The 16,133-nt window shown below is 38.9% G+C and overlaps 1 protein-coding gene across 2 annotated transcripts in view; it reads right to left on the reverse strand.

Moving 5' to 3' along the window:
• gukh (NHS actin remodeling regulator GUK-holder) overlaps positions 1–16,133 on the reverse strand; it is an 80,809-nt gene that overhangs the window by 64,118 nt on the left and 558 nt on the right. The window lies entirely within an intron of this gene.

Raw genomic sequence — 16,133 nt, forward strand, 5'->3', positions numbered from 1 at the left:
ACAGAAACACTTCTTACCTAATTCTTTCTTTTCAACTGTAAATAAATCTCCTCCAAATATTTCCATAAGTTCTTCCCAGTTTCTTTATTTCAAGTCCCGGTTTGCGTATTCAATAGCAGATGAATCCCATAGTAATGGTCGGGACTGAATTTCAATTATCAATCTTTCGGTGTCGAAATTATCCATGTTTGGAAGAAACAGAAATACACACAAGCACATTCACGCACGGACGTCAATGGACTGGCCAGACTGTCATGTGATGTTGATTTGGCCTTGGCCGTGGCAGCGATGCCAGTAGCATTTGAACTTGGCATCTTGGTTGGCAGCGATGTCATATTGGAAGCGCTGCCAGACGGATGCCAGGTGCGATATATGACTACTAAATTAATGCATTGAGTTTGGCCGAGATGCTGGCAGCTGCGCACCCGTTGGCATCCTAGTGCGATACCGCCCTTAAAGCGTCTCTAATAAGACTCTATTCCAATCACTAAAATGTTATAATAACTACTTAAACAGTAATTAATGCAGTGTTAATACACATACAAAAGCATGACTGTGCCAAGAGAGGTAATAAAAATAATAAGATTGATGGAAGGACGAAGAGATAGAATATTGGATGTTTTGATAGACAGGGCCAACTTTTGCCCTCGAAATTACAAATAACAGGAAATAGCGCTGATTTGCTTGTGATAATGAATTATAATGGAAATAAAATGGGCACATGACAAAAACTATGTCATTCAGGCTATCAAAGGATACAGAAATAATCGTAATAGAATTTAAATGTATCAGTCTTGCTAACTGCGAATTGAGAAACTAAGCAAACATGGTGTGAGGGAGTGAACTTAATTCAACTGGTCAATTATGGGTCCAATGAATGACTTTTCGAACACGATTATAAACATTTGGGTTTCGTGACAGCAAAGAGAAAGTCAGTTATTCTCCTTAGGTTGGGTATGTTCTATTCAATGTTATTTGTTTGTAATATAAAACAGCAATATCGGGTACTAAACTATTCGTACTTAAATCTCAAGTCACAAAATATCAGTGCAGCACAAAACGTGGTCTTAAGTCTATGTAGGAGGCTTGGAATTTGCGGGTATTTGTCACAAACGTAAACACAGAAACAGAAGACCATTAAACTAACCGTAACGTTTTTATTTAATTACTTGGCAGACATTCCGGATTCTCGTCGTGAAATCTACTCGCCTTCAGGTTATAGAGTTCAAACAGGAAACTGATTGTAGCGTCCATTTATGGTATACAGCGCAAAAAGCAGAACACTTACAGATCCTATTCAGCGATTCTAATACGATTGTATAAATGTAATTTCACTTGCCACATGCTGGTTAGAAAATATCGTTACCTTTATGTTATGCCAGTCTGCTGGTCTTATGCCGCCTTTGAAAGTCGGGTGTCACGACTCACAAAATAAAATCATTAATCTTCTCTTTTGGCAAGCTAAAAATAAAAGAGTATGTAATTTTAATTTCTAAAGTGTGGTCTCATTAGCAAGAAGATGGAGAAAATTACACGAGAACCTTCATAATCGGCCCTCCTCACAATACATGATGGTTGAAATTGGAGGGGGCTGTATCACGACTAGGGACATAAAACATTTACACAAAATTGTGATCTGAGGACCTCACGGCAGTAAAAATGTCGATGTTGCTATTCTGCGGCGCAAAGCAACGTGGACTTGTAAGTACATAACGTTTCGGAAGAATATACTGCTTCCATCTTCATGCCTGGAGATGATCTCCTTCCGTCTCTCAACAGTCTGAGCTAAAATAAACGAAAGGAATAATTCGGTAAGGGTTACTATGACACCAGAACAATATCTAATTACGCAAAGACCCACTGTAAAACCACGAACGTTCACACTGTGCAACAAATTAATGCATAATATACCATGCAGGTGGCAGACCGCTTCAAGAATCTCAAGTGGTAAATATGATTTTAATTACCACAACTACACGGAGCCTTTGGCTATATTTCATACGTCATCTTAGGTTTTATGCTGGCTGTTTATCACAAACTGCTTCAAAGAAACTGAGTGGTTATGTAAGTTCACAAGAAACCTGCAGTTTTCAACACATCAGCCAAAGTGAAAACAAACCGACTTCATCTGATACATAATACAAGACAGTTGCATATATGCCTCAACCGAAGAGGCACCAAAGACAACAAAGACTAAGATTAGGCAGTTTGAATGACTATTGTAAATAAGTTGGGGAAGAGGACAGAGAGGAATAAAGCAAAATAATAAAATGTCTTCATCAATAGAAATGAAGAAACCCCCCCCCCCCCCCAAGATGAAGACGACCTATCAGAATGAGGTCTTAAGATGCTAAATAAAACTGTGAAAAAATCAATCAGACTCTATTCCACACTATTTTGGCCTAATGGTTATTTATCAAAGTCACAAGGAAATAACTGTTCAACCTCAGTAGAAACCAGAGGAAAGAAAGGTTTCTCGCCACCACCACCAACCCTTCATATGGTGAGGGAATAGCCATAAAATTATAACACAATAAAATGAATGATTCATTGTGCAACATCAAAACGAACCCATTCACAAGTTCACATGGACCTGCAGAGATCTGATGGGTCTATTTCGAAGTTACCGCAAGACGGACGAAAGGCCTCTGTTACAGAACAAACACATATAATATTACACTTTGGCACAAGTATATAAACAGCATAATCATTAAATTATTTTCATTGTTTTCTTGAGACGACGAATACGAAACTTTTATTTCGGGAGCAGCCGGGGCGCAGAGCATTTATGTAAATCGCGCACCCTTCTGTATTCCGGAGTAGTTTCTAACATTTCGCCTCTTCAACCTCAGTAGGCATATTAAACATCTTTACTTACACGTCTTACATCCCAAAAACAACCCAAGAACCTGGAGTTGCAGGAACATAAACCAATTCCGTGATGTCAGAAAAGGAACAGAAACGAATTACCTAAACCTTCGACTCGTTTCATAGAATAAGACAGTGTTTTCGTGGCTTCTTATAAATTCTCCACGAGCCTTTCCTTCACAACCAAAATGTCTGTCAGCTCCACAAAATGTTAATGGGTTTACTTCGGGGCACAGTTCCTTTTTTACATCTTCTTCGTGTCCTGTCTTTTGGAGACATTCATAAGGGAAAGAATGAAGAAAGAAATCAAGGGAAAAACAAGTCTAAAAGAGAAAGAATGATTTGACGAAAGGCAAAAAGAAACGAATAAAGAAAGGGAGAAATTAACCTCGGTACAAATAAAAAAATAAAATTACGAAGGAAACGAAAGAATGAATTCAGAGGGAAAAGGAAAGAAGAAGTAAACGATGGAATCAATGAAGGAAGAAAGAGAAAGCAGAAAGTAAAAAAAGAAAGGTCTATTAAAAAACATGATAACTCGTTCTTGTTCGTAAGAATAAGATGTATTTGAGCACGAACCGCCAGTCTCCGTCAGGGCGCGAGGAGTTTCGTGGGGTGGATTCTCATTTATCTACACCTTCAGTCCCCTACCAGAAGACGACGCTGTTGAAAATTATGGTCCACCCATCCTGAAGATCGCTGACTGCAGCCGACTGGCTGGCAAGGGGCCTCCCAACACTAAACTCCTCCGTTCCCTGTTGATGGCGATTTACAAGAAGATGTCACTATGACGACGCGGGGGGGGGGGGGGGGGGGGCTTAAAGTGAAATACAAAACGTGTTTCCTTACGAAGCCTCTTTAATGACAACCCCACAAACTAAGCTTATGAATTATGTATAAGGACATGAGTTGGAGTTTACGGACTTAGGTATGATAAAAATAAATCGGCGATAGCCGATTCAAGGACAATTTAACCGTGAAAGCAGCTAAAACAGCGCATTTGTATTGCTTAAGGGTTCTGAAAGTCCGTTTGTTACCTACAGACTGAGAGCTGCAAAAATTCCGTTGAAGCAGTTCCACCCGCATCCTTTCCGATCCACCTTCTTTCATAGTAGCCCATAACTCATTTTATGAAACGTGACATAAACACGGTGTTCAACAGAACTTCGGAACGCTTTGTTTCATACTTTAAATATTCAGCATCTCCTTCTGATAAATAATTAAGTAAATATCAACTAAAAGAGTTTTATCCTGAAGGGTCTCCTTTGCGAAGTCAACAAATCCCCTACTCTTTTACAACCCGAAGATTCAATGCCGTATTCAACAGAACACGTCAGTGGACTCCATCCTAGGACAGCTGAATCGAGTTCATATGTTTATACCCTATTTCTGTAAAAACCCATTTACTTGCCATCCTCTCGCGCAAGCCTACGGCTTCCAAATGGCCTTCGATCACGTTTAGTAAGCTTCTGGACTGATAATCTCTTTTAGTTTAATTTTGTTTTCATTTGTCCCTCTTTAATGGACATTTATTGGTTGCCTATCAGAGGCTCTCTGCTGTTCGCAAACGTTGTACTAAAGAAATTACACTGAATTGTTTTGCTGTTATTATTATTTTATTGTACAAATACTAGTCAGATACTGGGTGGGAGAGAGTGGAAGTTATCCCGGTATTAAAGGATCCACAGCCATCCTTCAAAAGTCGAGGTGAAAAATGAGTGGAGCTTTACCACAACGCCTCCTACACGTAAAACCAGCTGGAGACGAAACCACCAAATTTATAGGTCAGGGCTGTCTAGCTGCAGTCACATTCCAGTGACAACGTTGTTAATTATTTTTTTTCCGCGTATGTCGGAAGTTGCGACAATCATGAAATCCAACAACCTTCCTCAACTACATCATTACACATCAGACAGAGTTAGACAGCAACTTCATTGCTTATTATGAATTGCAACTGTGACTGAATGTAACAAGTACGCACAGCGTAAGAAGTCTATTCCGTTCGCCAGTATTTGGCCTTTGGAATGTGCTGATAAATTTTAACAATACTCACCATTATCAAAATTAATCGATATCATTTCAGCTGTTCTCGGGCTGTTACGTACAGAACGCGGAATTGAGATACTTTTAATAGGCTCTACGCAGATATGAACACGCCTAAAAATTACATCTGATGTTACCATTCATAACGAAACTCGTCCTCAGAGAAATTAATTCGCAAAATTCTTATGAAATCCGTAAACTAGATTCCCAGCGGAAAATGCACTAATTTCGTACGGAAACTAGACTACCACTCCCGTACAACCTCCATGACCAGAAAGACCCTCTGTGTCTACATACAAGACAGCGTTTACTTATACAGGGTTTATCTTCAAATATTGTCAGTACAGGGCAAAAGTTTACTCAATATGTTTCCGTCACTATGTAGACGCGCCTTCACACATGGCACACAAGCGTCACTATTCAAATGCACAGAAACTTCCTTGTACAGGCCTACGATTACGCGAGTTTCGGTAGTAAATGTTATAAACCTCAAAAAATTAAATTCTGAGGTAATAGACTTTATAATTAATACTCTTCACCAAAGATAAAAGTAATCTACTATGGGATAGGATGTAATCTTAGCTTCTAAAACGTAATAATATACTTTGTGCAGTCCAAAACTTAAACGGTGGATATGTTAAAATATATTCACTATAAATTAAAGCTACAGAAAATAGCCATTCTTGTTCTTATCATCTCTGTGAAAGATGTAAATATCTAAGAAGACAATTAGACGTCTGTGAAAACCGATGGCACATACCATAAAACTTCATAATAACTGGATTTATTTTGTCGAGCACACTTGTAACTGCGGCAACAGATGTGGATATGAAGATGGAAACCAGCCAACCGAAACAACCAACATGCTGCAAAGCAGTTTCATCCCATTCTTCTATTTTCACGAGCCATAGAGAATGAATGAAGGATACGCCAGACCCTACTGAATGTTGAATGAAATCCAGCATCAGAAATTAATCCCCCTCTTTATAAGTGTTTCGATCTAAGCATCGATCGGTCCAGTACACCTACAATTTGATGCGTGTTCCTTTTTTATCTCATAAAAAATAATCCATATGACCCATGACGTGCACCCTTCGTGACCCAAATCTCTGCCATCTGTCTCGTGGTAGCTGCAACCCTCAGTTCTCGCCCTTCACAATTATAATCCGACTGAAAGTGATAAACGGCACACAGCTTAATCTACACTAGCAAACAGCACTTACACACTCCGCTTTCTCATACTCATAACAAAACTGGCAGAATTAAACAAAACCTTAACAGGTTAAACAAAACCTATATCTTGTAAATATGATTTCTTGAAGTGTTTATAGCGATAATGCACTGCCTACCAAATCACAATTATCTCACGAGGATATTAAAATGCCGAGAAAAAAATATTTCGGCGGAAGCAACAGATAGTTACAAACTATCATGGAGCCAGTTACGATACAAGCTTATATAGAAAAATATATCTCGAACTAAGAACTAACGTGATCCATGGACCGCTGTTTCCATTCAGACTTACGAAATATTAAATCTGCTAAAACCAAACAGCGATGTATCACTTTTCGGGTGACCCGCCATCAAGTAGCTTCATCGCCGTCGGTCTCCCCCCATTCTCTTGCCAACAGCGTCTGCAAACCGCCCGGAGCAAACAGCTACATTATACATCCAATGCTTTCAGGTTTACAGAACGTTATAACATCCACAGTGCATCTGAAAGATCGGTAAAAACTTCGGGGTGAGTTCCGCACAGCAAAACAATACCATAAAGTTAATACGAATATGAGTCCGCAAAAGCTTCGTTTCCGAGATACGCTTCTTTGATGCATTTACAAGAGCTGCTGAAAATTTCCTCTGTGCGATTCAATACGTGTCTGGACACATTCAAAGGTGCCTGCGGTGTTGGGGACGGCGTTACAGCCGCTCAAAGTGTGCTGATGAAAAGTTCATACGTCGTTAACAGGCGAATAAATAGGGTCTTTTTTTAAGTGTTACCACACACAGAAACCCATAGGATACAAATAAGATGAGCTTGGTGATCGCGTAGAAAACCAAAATTGACATCTTTACCGATGTGAGAACTTAAAATCTCATATAGGTACAATAAAATGTATCTGTAATATACTTTAATGCTGGAGTTTTTAGACAACGAATAGAAAAAAAATTTAAACCAAATGGTTACAAGCACCTTCATAATTTAATGTTCTCTTGAGTTATTTGCAAATGTAAATCTGACAAAAATTATCCCAAAATATTTCAATTCTGATACATTTTCACACTTCGGCTTGTATCATTATTTTTCAACATTCTGGTGATATCTCCTAGAACTGACTCTTAATTTATTTCCAGACCAATCACCTTACTAACATCCAATCTAAATTATTAAAACCGCATTTAAACTATTTGTATAAACTTTAGGACCAAACTAAGACATCCTCGCGACTGACCATTAGACTGCTACCCACAGGTTGACTTCCACTGTTACAGACAGTATTTATACGTATTCATTACCTGCCTACAAACCACAAACCCAAGTTAAAGGCACATTGCAGTCGGACATCTTTTAAGCTTCAAGAGCAAAACTGCAATTACACCACTCTTGCATTTCAGATGCATCGTTCAACCTATTGACATTCGGGTGCGGAGTGTGAGAAATGCCAAATGTTTGTGCCAAAATCTTTGCTGATCAATGCCTGATGTGTTGCTCGCTATATAAAAGTTGAACGACACTGTGGCCTATTCTGAACCACTTGAATCAGAGTACAATAGAGTTCACTGATTGGATTATAACAAACGCTTCCATTGTAGCGACACCGCTATGATGGATAGTCTGCTCAGGGGTGTTCCATCTTCGGACGTAAATGCCACAAACGCAGCTGATTTACGTTACATGCTAGTGACTTACGTTGTCTTATTAATGAACAGTGCATTTGATTGTATTTCTCCATCATTTTATCATGCTGCATCAACTTCAATGGTTACAAAATACCGATGGAAAGTAGACCCAAGGGCTTCACTTCAACCGTGGAAATTGTCAGTAGCATGCCCGAGAGAGATTTTAAGTAATTATAAAGTCACTCACCTACAGGTAATGTAACATTTCGTAACCTGCTGGTTAATTAATTCCATGGATGAAGGGTCCTACAGAAATTCATCACCAGTCGGAAAACAGAATTGTTAAGATCGCTATGGTGATTTATGGATTATATTAAAATTGATATTACTGAGATTATTTGTGAGGATAGAACGTTAAGAGAACCAACTCAAGATCGTGTCTAATGGTACAGTGCTATTAAACCTCAGGGTTCTTATGCCAAATAACGTGCTGGTTTTGGCAAAGAACGAAGAAAATGCAAAACGGCGTGTATTCTGAAACATGTTACACCCAAAACAGAATTTCTTGTGATTACAGTCACCCAGACAGCAAACAAAAGCTCTTCCACTGTTGAAGTACGGTGTCACACTCTGATAGACATGCAGGCCATCGGGGGATAGGTCCCCCAGAACAAGGCCCAACCTGTCCGATGATGCTGCCACAGCATGAATTCATCCCACGTCCCCGAACCACAAACAGAAGACGATCAATGACCTTAACACGGGTAAAACATCGGCAACTGCGTAAGATCTTACCAAATGGAACCATGTGGACAGAATCGTAATTCCCAGGGTATCAAATTTTATTTACAATTTAAAATTGTATTTTAAAATGTTTCACCAATAGGTCAACCTCAGTCTGCAAATTGTTCACTTTCGTTATGAAACCGTATCTGTTACGATTAAACCGCACAAATTCGTAAAAACTAAACTAAATATTATGTTTAACGCGAACTTCATTTTATTTTCCTATTATGACTTCATGTCTATAATCAAAAAACACGGAAAAACAAATGTGTAGCATTAAAACGCAGCTTAACAACACGTACCAAGGTACAAAAATGAGATCAGAATCCCAGCCTCCTCTGTGACGCCAAAATCAAGGTCACCCTTGTTACTAGGCCGCTGCTCACGCCAGGTGCGCAAAAGCTACGCAAGTGTCAACATGGTGTATTCACGATCGAAACGCGTGTTCATTATCGAACATTACTTCGCATCGAAATCGTTTGCTGCCGTTCGTGAAGAATTCAGTAATGCGTCCTGACAAGGGAGTACCGAATAAGAGAAAACGCCGACTTGCAATAACATTTCTGGACTCCGGAAGTGTTTGTCTGTGGCAATTGCTCGTCGACCGACAAAACAGCTAAAACTGCGGCCGTACCAATTTCAAGTACTGCATCATCTGCAACGACAGGATATGACTGCAAGAATTCAATACTACCATTGAACTCGTCGCTTTGTGCATGAAAGGGTTCATATGTGGGATTAGTAAAAGAGTTATGTTTTACGTGGAACACACTTTACAATCCCAAACGTTCACTCAGTTATCATATTAATTTATAACTCGCCAACAAAACAGTTTCATGCAACTCGTTTGTGAAATATAATGCAACTAGACAGCCAAGCACAATTTAAGCCACCGTCTTGTCAACTTGCTTATAAGAATACAAAAACATCAGCATTCAACATGACCCCTTCAAAATATCTGCTTTGTTGAAAGACGATAAATGAAGGTCATAAGATAAGGTTCTGGCTTCCCGTGCAAAAGGTCTACGCTTTGAGGCCTGGCAGATGTATCCCCACTCCCCGCCAACCTCTCAAATGGCCATCCTCCACCAAGTTTTCCCATCAACATTTCATACGAACATCTCATCATCAATCATTTTATTGTTTTTATTATGAGTACAAAATTATGAAGCTCCTCATTATGACATTTTCCGCTTCTAATAATATTTCATACTTTTTGGTACAAATATTCCAGTCATCACTTCGTTCTAAAATACCCCCAATCTATGTTCTTCTTCCACAGTGAAAAACTAATGTGTTCAATAATTACCCGAGTAGGCCTAATTTTAAATATTAGGGGCGTACATTGTTTCAGTTTTTTCAATAAGGACAATGAAACTAGGGTCTATATCTCATAAGCTTAGATACATCGCCACTCTCATATCTTTTGTCTCCTCCTCAGCCGCAGATTTAAGGGTCCTCTTATGGAAAGGGGTGAGCTTACAAAAAAAACAGTTGCCCACCCTCCAGCGTAAAGTCAGAATCTTCCCACATACATTAATCAAAATGTTTCCTTCCTTTCAACTCAGCCAATGAAAATGTCAACAACTGTGACCAGAACTACAGACAGTTCCCTACTTGGCATGCAAGTTTGCTTGTTTATGCTGCAAACACTCGGCATTTCTTGTTCCTAGAACGCCAGTAACCGGGAGTCCTTTTGAGAGCGAAAGTTCAGCATTCCACCAACCAGAATTATCTGGGACAATATGGAAAAAAAAATCTTCTAAGAAAATGTGACTGGAAGTAAAACATTTTCTTCAAGGCCCGACAAATAAACAGCAACGTAGTCCAGTCGCAATTGTACGTAATAAAATGTAGTTATTTGCAAGAAACGTGCCCGTTTCTCTGGATGTTTCGTCTCCGAAAATACGTCAAGGATTTTGATAATATCTGCTGCCGGTATTCCTGGCTTGCACTAAAAATTTGTCGGGAAAACTGAATTCTGATCTGTACGTAGTACAGTCAACAGTATAATGACCTAAGGATAGGCCTACTACGGAAATCAAAACTTGAATTATATTCGTCTTGGGTTTTTTTTATCTTATTTGTGAGGTTCGCCTTAGTAGCCAGCCTATTTAGATACAGAATGTGGCCTTCCGGAAACCCTCGACGAATCCTCCCCCTTCAGGACTAGTCTGTGGTATATTCGAGAACATATTGTCCTCAGTAACGGTCGTGTTATGTTACCAACTTCCGGTACACACGAAACTTAATTGCAACATGAGGACACACTTCAATACATGTGGTTACCAGTAACCGTATAGATTCACTTCCGGTTTATCCCCAGACGTGCGGAATATCAGGCAGTTGCAAGTTTCATTCGACCGAAGACCATGACTGGACACGTTTGAAGAAGAGGCTCGCTTGGGAAAGCCATGCAGTTCAGTTTTAGACAATAATTCAAACTTTATTGACAAAATATCTGTGCTATTAATCATGTTTGTGAGTTCTTCGAACAAAGTGTTTTAAAATTAATGCATACTGAGGAGTTCGGTCCATCCGCATGTTACAATACACCCGCCATCTCCGTGACACACGTCACGAATCTCAGAATTGTCTCAATTAATTTCTTCGGAAAGGCTCTTCACACAACTGATAAGTAAATAAAACAGTCTTCATAAATATCTACAAATCCATATTTAAAACATATTTCCATGTATTCTGCAAGCAGTGTTCTATAAGATCACACAAAATTGATTACGAAATTTTAAGGCATGATCTGAGTCGTGGTGGTGTTATCGCGCGTAACCTATTTATTCCTAGAATCTGCCATCGTTTGAAGAGAGTGTTCTGTGATAAATTCAAATAACTTCGTATTGGAGTATTCGCCTGATAAGGGACCAATACAACAAAAAGTTCCCTTCACTTAAGTTTATCTTTCAGTTAAAACATCCTGCCAACCTTTAAACTTACATAATCAACGAAACTTTATCTGCAAGGTATATTAGCTCGGTAACGGCAGATATGAACTTGGCGCCTACAACAATTCGACACATTCAAAACATCTGTTGAATAATTATTTCAACAAAATCTAACCCGTGTGTGCTGTTATGGCTTGTCGAGATGAAAGTTGCATTTATGGAGATCTGATGTCGATACTATTTTACGACTCGATTTTCAAAGATACCTAAGAGATACCCATAAAACTTTGACAAAAACTTTGAGTCTTGTTTTCGGCAAATGCTATTCTTACAAACATACACATGAACCTGCCACGTGAAAGAACTAAAATATTATTAAGGTCTCTCACACACACAAAATATTCCGTCACACGATTAACTTCAGTATTTTTGTGTAAGCATGTCCAGGTAATCTGTTACACCTACCATGGCACACGTGATATATGAAGATTATATGAAGGCCACAGCTGTTACTAAAACTGCATGCAAGCACCATAATGCCCTACGAGAGCTCTCTCTATATTTATAATTTCCTATGACGTATTCTGTAGCTTTATGTCACATCTGCTCTCGCCACCGAATGATGACACTTATGAATCACGATCAAGTGTTTTTACATGATGTGGCCATAAGCGAAAACATGAATATATCGTTCGCAAATTAATCAGTACTTCATTAAATTAAATTAAATTCGTGGTGTAACAGCTCCAGAGAGCCAAAGCCGACTAGCTTGACTGTGTCTATATAATGTCATCTTCATATCGTATAGTAAAACAAATACAAAAAAAAAATACCACAAACACAAGGCAAAAAACTCCTCTGGTAAACAATCAGGTGTTTTCCAGCACCCGTCACCAAAGTGCAATTTACAAAAAAAAAGATTACTAAACATTAAAACATTTACTTTATGTGCAACTTCCATTGTTTGTCATCTTCTCGAAAAAAGAATAATCACGCACTCCACACCCCTATCAAAAGTAACACAAAGAGTTGAATGTTAAATGCATAATCTGTACTGCAAGGATTTATTGAATGAGGACGTAGATCAATTTCTGGGCCCCTCCGAAGACAATTAATAATCATTAATATCACAACTCTTACAAAAACTCCAGATTGATTGTTATTTTCCTTATGAAACAAAGATGGAAGTTGCGGGGCACAAACAATAAGCCCCAACTCCTCCCCCCTAGCAGCACCATCTCCACAGGCGTAGTACGTCAACGGCGAAAGCTGCTACAACGTGTTCGGTATGTCATTCAAGAGAAACATACAAAAAGGCTACTTATAAACTATCCATCTTTCGGTCTAAACTAATAATTATTTTAATAAATTCGGCCTACAATCTTTGGTCCCAAACAGCAAAATTCATGTACCACGCATTGGGACATGAGGAATGCGAGAAGAAAAATTACATCGGAAAGGCCGAAGGAAAAAGCCCACTTGTAAAATCTAGACGTAGATGGAAGGACAACATTAAAATAGTACTGATCTGACTTGGAACAGGATCTATGGCGGCATCCTGTGACCATGAGAATGAACAACCAGGGTAAGAATGGAAAAGTGGGAGAAGTTCTTGACATATTTAGCGACTATCAGCTTCTCAAAAAAGACTACTCTATGGAGATGGTGTGAATTTAAATTTCATACATTTCCCAAAATCTCAAATTCAAAATGTTAAATAACAACGCCTTGGTACGAAACATGAAAACGAAATGAAGAATTGTAAACGGACACAAAACAGACTGATCTCTAACTCCAAAAAGCAAAGTCCTTGAGGAGCTAACAGTAGCTCAGCTAGTCACGAATTCAAACCAGACACCCACAAAAAACGTATTTAACTTTTATTTCAACAGCTACTATCCTCCCATATATATCAGGCTTTCCGACTAAAACTCTGTACGCATTTATTATTTCTCCAAGACAAGTCTCTCTTTCTTTAGAAAACGAATTAAATAATCACATTTGATGTTGGTCTTTTGGGCTATAAGGTCACGTGGACTTGTTGAGAGATACCAACATTTCGGAGAAACATACTGCCTCCATCTTCAGGCTGCTTTCGAGAGCCAACGTCGTTCTGATGTCTGGAAAATAAAACGCTTCGACATATTCACCGCCATACGACCTTAAATCTCGCACATGTCAATGCAGTTTCTCAAAATAAATAATTCTCACTGATAGATCATTTGTGCAAGTTTTTAAAACCCGCTCGTTTCAAAATCGCTGCTCTGCTGTAAGAATGGCGAAGACGGTATCGGATTTGAAAATTTGACTAATAAATAAATGCCAATAGCTTAGCTGAGTAAATTAAACATAAACAACTGTGTTAGTAAAACAATTAAATTCAGTCCATATTCTTAAAAATCTTTTAATTTTATTTTTCCACCTAAGCCTAGGTTGTCTTTCCTTTAAGTTTTCAAAACAGAATGTCGATCGTATTTCTCCCCATTCGGTGCAACATAAAACTCTTATCGCATTTTACTTGACTCAGTCGCCTTAATAATATTTTCTGATTAATACAAATTATGAAGCACCTCACTGTGTCTAAATGTAAGTTATTATATAATTCATATTTGAATCTTAGGCCTATACGGTCTGTTAATATCACAGTAAAACTTAATCTACTTGTAAACACCGGAAATCCATAACATGGCTCCATTATTTGTACCAACATACTATACCTTGATCCAACCGTTTCCTGACGACGGTTAAGCTTAACTACAGGGGGGGGGGGGTACAAAAATATATATCCCTCTCTATCAGTACAACCCCTCTGTTTCCCACCACACCCGTAGCCTTTCAGAGCATGTTGGTAGCAATTTCTAAGAGCCCCCCACCCAAAAAAAGTGGAGCTCTTTACCTCCCCCCTCCCCCCCGTCGTTCGCACTTCCGATCAGCTGCTCAAGGCACGAGTTATTTATTTTTTTATACTTGATAGCGCTTTCCTTCTCAGGACGGTTAGCAAAACCTGTACAGTGCACATAGCAATTGTAGCAAAATTACGCTCTTTACAAGAAAACATGGCAGCCATGAAATGAAGGTTACCAACTGCGAAACATCTGAATGCACGGAACATAAATGTGAAAACTTTCGTATGTTAACTTCTACTATACTACACGGAGCAACATCCCAGGAGACATTCATACCCTCAGCCCTGAGAACCTGAAATCTCACAAACTTCCAGTAGTTTCATTAGTGCCCTATAGTTCGAACAGAGCTGAGGGTTACGGAATAATGTACTGAGCAGAATATTTGAACCAACGAAGGAAAATGCGGAAGTGTGAAAAAACTGTGTAATGAAGATTTGTCACTCTTCACAAAACATTATCAAGGTCGCCAAATCGAGGAGGGTAATACAGGTGTGGCCTAGGGCGATGAAATATTCACACAGAATTTTACCCGGAAAAACTTCAACTTTGACCCAGGGAGGATAAGCAGATTTTCAAGGAACAGGGCGTGACGATGCAGACACATTTCGTGTGACTCAGAGAAGGGTGCAATGTCGGCTTTTGTGAACACGGTAACTAGCTTTAGATGTTCGGTGGATGTGACCCCGTCTTAGAAGTTTGGTAAGCCCTGTACAGGGTATAGGGCATGCCTTTAAGGTTCGAATTCCTACCTCCCCCATAAACAAACCACGCAAGCAAGTGCATGTAAATACGTACTGTAATGAATTATTGATCGCCAAGAACAAGCTTTTTACCTTCTTCCGATGCACTGATTCACAACAAAGCCAGAAATCAAATGCCTGAAGTCAAAAACTAGACTGTATAGTTTTTTGAGGAGGCCGATCGGGTTATTTCGAATGAACAGTGCTGGAGAACATAGCAAGATAAATGCTGTCCCTAGAAATCTCTTTTAACTAATTAACAATCATTCATACTGACTCAGCGCATGTTTATATACCGAAACTCATAATTCCATTATTAATGACTAATTAAAATGAAATAACCTAAACTCTGATTGGTATTCAAGGTGCTAAAACACGCATAATACCACATCTGGAGAATACACCTCGAATGTCTCATACCCAACGTCATGTATAGCACATCTAAAATTCTCTCAAAAAGTAGACTTTCATTTGTTTTGAAAAATTGTATTCTACGGACCACAAAATACTGTCTCCAAATCTGGATTGCATCTATATCATAAAGTGCATAACAAATTCCGTCAGTTTTCGTCCAGCTACACTAGTTTTTTTATGCATACAGACGGATATTACGGATGAAGGTGTTAGGTTTGGTCAGTTCTGGTCAGGTTAGGTTTGGTTAGTAATACGCATGCGCAGAAATCATTGATAATGCCGACTGCGACCCAAATAAAATTCGTCATGTCCATATACCCGAGTGTAATAAACAGAAAAAAAAATAGGTTTAGAATTGACACCTATAGCAAAATGACCACATTACTATTTCCATCCAACCATTCTGTAATCCTTACATCCAACGGAAATGGCGGCATAATATCCAAACCGAATTTCATGAAAATAGTGTCATCATTCCGCCTCACCACTTCAAACATGCGCCATGTTGACAATTCCACGCGTATAAAGTTAACAACATTAGGAAGGTGTACTCTTCGAAGTATACTGGCGGAAAGTTGGAAAATGTCAACCATAAATTTGGGGGTAACAGTTTAGTAGCGACCCAGTTCCTCATTGTA

The sequence above is a fragment of the Zootermopsis nevadensis genome, unplaced genomic scaffold, assembly GCF_977971745.1.
Source record: "Zootermopsis nevadensis isolate Lab colony 2312 unplaced genomic scaffold, Znev_1.0 Znev_ptg000028l, whole genome shotgun sequence".
Taxonomy (NCBI): domain Eukaryota; kingdom Metazoa; phylum Arthropoda; class Insecta; order Blattodea; family Termopsidae; genus Zootermopsis; species Zootermopsis nevadensis.